Below are 4,648 nucleotides of genomic sequence, written 5' to 3' on the forward strand. Positions count from 1 at the left end.
CAATCATGTACAAAGAATCAGAAACCTAAGCCCACATGTGCAATCAGGGAGAGAATAAAAGATACTTAATAGATGAAGGGAAGATGAGAATTAATAATAAGCCATTTGGAAAACCCAGACATTATTACAAAAATTAAAAAAAAGAAAACAACAACAGAAAAAAAAAACAACATGAGAGCAGGAAGAATAAGGACAAAGTAATAATGGTACTATGCATAAAAATATCACAGAAGTTTGTGTACTTCACCAAAATAATTTTTAAAGAGGTGAAAAAATAGAAATAAAAAACAAAAACCCTGACAACACAACAAAGAGACAGATTAAGAAGAACAGTCACACACAGTGGGCACAAAGGCAAATCACTCTAGCTACTTTGCAAATACTATCTCACAGTTCCTTTTATAGTTAAAAATACTTTTACCTACAATTTGGTAGTCTTGTTCCTTGACATTTACCCAAATGAAATGAAAACTTACATTTACAAATAAAATTCACTTATAGATGTTGCTAATGATTACATTTGTAATTGTGGAAACCTACTTTCATATGGGGAGTGGGTCAGCATACTGGTTTGATCATACCCGCAGCAATAGAAATGCATCTATTCTCTAAAATATTGAGTCATAAGATGTATCTTTAATTCATTTTGGATTATGCAGAGCAGATTCTGACAGAATTATGAGGCTACATATTATGATTTCATGTATATGTCATTCTACAAAAAGCCAAGTTATAGGCAGAAAATACATCAGTGGTTGCCAGCCTAGAGACTGGAAAGAACCATCTACCAAGGGACAGAGTGATGGAATATTTTGTATGCTAGGTATAGTGGTTAGGACTGCACATATTTCTAAAAATTCACAGAACTCTATACCAAAAAGTTTCAATTTTACTCTATGCAAAATACATAAATGTTAAACATCAATGGAAAAGAAGGATGAGAAATCATGGATACAAACAAATGAGAATGAAAAATTACATAGAATGGTCACATCATAAATGACTCTGGTAAAAAGTTTCGTATTCTATCCCCAAACATCAGTTCCAAATGATTTTAAGGAAGAGAGAGACCCAAGTCAGCTCTGTCTGAGAAATACACTGTTAAGAGTTACAAACAGAGAACACCTGAAAGGCAATTACCAACCACCTTGGGAACTCCAGAGATAAATTACCAAGACCCAACTAAGGGACATGCAGTGGAGACATCAAGAAAAAGATAAACATGAGAAATCCTCAAGTTTCTACTATCAGTAGAAAAAAAATATTTCAAACAGGCTATATTCAATGGTTGTGGAAGACTCAATTGTAAACATCCTAGTAGATGTATCTGACTGGAGCTCAGGGGAATTAATGAGACATAAAATTAGATATAAGGCTCAGGATATGTGTAGCCATGAAAATATGAGGTTGAAATCCTTCATAGATGGAACACATAGAATGAAATCTATAGAGAAACCTAGGAATCATCATGAGCAGTGACAGCATTGTGGAGCAGAATAAATAAAAGTTCTTATGTACCTAAAATGTTAGGTTTTCTCTTGGAAATCTCTAGTTTTATGTTTGGTTTGATCACCTTGGCAAAACAGGCAGTTAAGAAGTGTTGGGAGTAGCCCAAACTTTCCCCTTCTATTTTTGGTACTACTGGCAGAGTATATCCAGCCAGCAAAGAGAACAACAATGTATTGGACAATTGCTTTTGTTAATTAAACACAGAAAGTTCAACAAAAGGGATTCAAATGCAGGTCAACTTACCTGAAGAGTGCAATATCTTGGTAGCTGTAAATGATCCTGTGTTTTTTTTAAATGACTCTAATATTCCAATGAAGTATCAGAAAACAATATGACTTTACAGAATTAATTCTTAACTAGGAATATGCACCAAAATTCTTCATGGGTCTTTCTCAAGATACCTACACCATTACAAAAGCTTTACCACAGAAAATTCTGATTGAGAATATTTTGGTTAAGGTCCAAAAATAACTGTAATAGTCCCATAAGTGATTCTGATGCACATACATATCACAGCACATCAATTCTAAGACTAAGTAATAACCCAAATTGGTTCCAAAATCAACCAGAGTTTTCATTCTGAAGCTTCCGTACCACACACTAACCTCCTAGGAAGCTCTGAGTCAAGAACTTAGAAGCAATCCACCTTCCAAGTAATACCTCAGATTGTGAACCCTAAGCTCTTTCAGATACTTATAAGCCACAAACTCACTTTGGCTTGGCAAATTTTAGAAGATCCAGCTTCTCAGCCACTCTATTGCTTACACTTCAGCTCTCAGTTTTACTAATGAGCATGCCAGAAAGACTATTACAACCATGACTTAACAGAACCAATCTGTTGAACTGTAATATTTACAGTCGATTTTTCCAAAACCAAGATTTTCAAGATTACACCGTTCAAATTATACCATACATATTGATGAAACATTTCAAATACAATTATCCAGGAATAAAAAAAAAATTGGTTATGGCAACCAAAATTTACAATTACCGATTTCTTCTCTTACTGACAATTTCTACTTCAAAATAATACCCACAGGCTGCTAGTTTCGATGCGTGGCTTGTACAGATGCTGCATCTGATGGAGTTCTACCTTGACCTACACGTGAAACAAGAAAATCAAAGGACAGATGAGGTTTTCACCTGAAAGTCTTAAACAATTCAAAAAAAATAGGGCACTTAGATGAAATTTAAATTCTGTTCTCATTATTTGATGTAACTGAAGAAGTAACAGATCATTTACCATTGCAGTTCATTCAATATGCAAAATAGCTGCAGCTAGCCAAAAGACTCTTCATACTATTACTTGGTTGTATTAAAAATTCAGAATCTAGCCAGGCAGTGGTGGCACAAGACTTTAATTCCAGCACTGGGGAAGCAGAGGCAAGCAGATCTCTGTGAGTTAGAGGACAACCTGGTCTACAGAGTAAGTTTCAGAAAAAAACAGGGCTACATGGAAATATCTTGTCTAAAAAAACCCAAAAATTTTTAAGAAAAAAAAAAGAATTAAGAATCTCAGCAAACTGAGTATGGACAATGGCCCTGTTTTTTCTCTCAAGATTTTAAAAAGATTTTCTTTATGTGTGAGTGAATGAGTGTCAGCGTACATGTATACCCCCTGTGTACCTGCTGCCCAAAGGCCAGAAGAACCTGTTGGATCCCTTGGAACTGCAGTTATTATAGGCTATTGTGAGGTCCCGTGTGGATGATGGAAATCAAATACAAATCCTCTGCAAGAATTACTGACTTGTCTCTCTGGTTCCCAAACTATAGAAAATTAAGGCTATAATTTTCAGTTATTCTGGATTGAAGCACATGAGAAAATGGTCATAATTTTATCAGATCTAAATCTGCATTTAATTTTTAACATTCCTTGTTGGTATAATGTTCTTTTGGAATGTATACAAGTTCCCCTTTTTCATTCAAATGCTGGTTTCTCTACCCCACTATCTGCTTTCAACCCAAACAATGTATTATGATGCTTAACATCACCTGTCTCGAGTTTGTGTTAACATTCCACCATTCGTTTTCTATGTCGTCAATAAAACAACCAGCCATTGTTGTGCAATGGTAGAATAGGGTGGGACATCCTGATCCAGAGGGGAGAGGAAAGAAGACAAAGGGTAGGAGCAGTGGTCAGCAGGAGAGAACTTGGAACCACATGGAGAGATGAACAGAACTTAACCTATGACTAAAAGAAAGTATAAGGAGTAAAATCTGAATGGTAGGAAACTATGTGGGTTTGGAGGTTTAGATGGAGTAATCATTGCCTAGCATTGTGATCTAGGTTGATTAAATAAATCCTAGACTCTGTGTGGTGATATGATTTGGTGTTCCTGATTTAGGAATAACCACTGGCTAACTAAAACATAAATCAATAATAAATATTAATATTCAACAACAATTCCTTGCTTGTTTTTTTTCTGCGCAAGTTTGGTTTTGTCAAAGAAGGGGTGTAAAACGCAGCTCAGTTAACAGTCCGCCTAGAAGCATTTGTGGTGAACGATGGAGGGGCCGTACTCCTCGTACTCCTACTTGCTGATCCACATCTGCTGGAAGGTGGACAGTGCGCCAAGATGGAGCCACCAATCCACACAGAGTACTCGCGCGCAGGAGGAACAATAATCTTGATCTTCATGATGCTAGGAGCCAGAGCAGTGATCTCTTTCTGCATCCGGTCCACAATGCCTGGGTACATGGTGGTACCACCAGACAGCACTGTGTTGGCATAGAGGTCTTTGCGGATGTCAACATCACACTTCATGATGGAATTGAATGTAGTTTCATGGATATCACAGGATTCCATACCCAGGAAAGAAGGCTGGAAGAGAGCCTCGGGGCAGCGGAACCGCTCACTGCCAATAGTGATGACCTGGCCATCAGACAGCTCGTAGCTCTTCTTCAGGGAGGAAGAGGATGCAGCAGTGGAGATCTCTTGCTCGAAGTCCAGGGCAACATAGCACAGCTTCTCTTTGATGTCATGCACAATTTCTGTCTCTGCTGTGGTGGTGAAGCTGTAGCCACGCTCAGTCAGGATCTCAATGAGGTAGTCTGTCTGGTCCCAGCCAGCCAGGTCCAGACGCAGGATGGCATGAGGGAGAGCGTAGCCCTCATAGATGGGCACAGTGTGGGTGACCCC

The 4,648-nt window shown here is 37.8% G+C and overlaps 1 pseudogene; it reads right to left on the reverse strand.

Annotated features, from left to right (window-relative positions):
- Nucleotides 1-3,977: 3,977 nt before the first annotated feature.
- Nucleotides 3,978-4,645, reverse strand: LOC129675076 (actin, cytoplasmic 2-like; annotated as a pseudogene).
- Nucleotides 4,646-4,648: the final 3 nt, after the last annotated feature.

The sequence above is a fragment of the Psammomys obesus genome, unplaced genomic scaffold (genome assembly GCF_907164565.1).
Source record: "Psammomys obesus unplaced genomic scaffold, mPsaObe1.curated_primary_1811, whole genome shotgun sequence".
Lineage (NCBI taxonomy): Eukaryota > Metazoa > Chordata > Mammalia > Rodentia > Muridae > Psammomys > Psammomys obesus.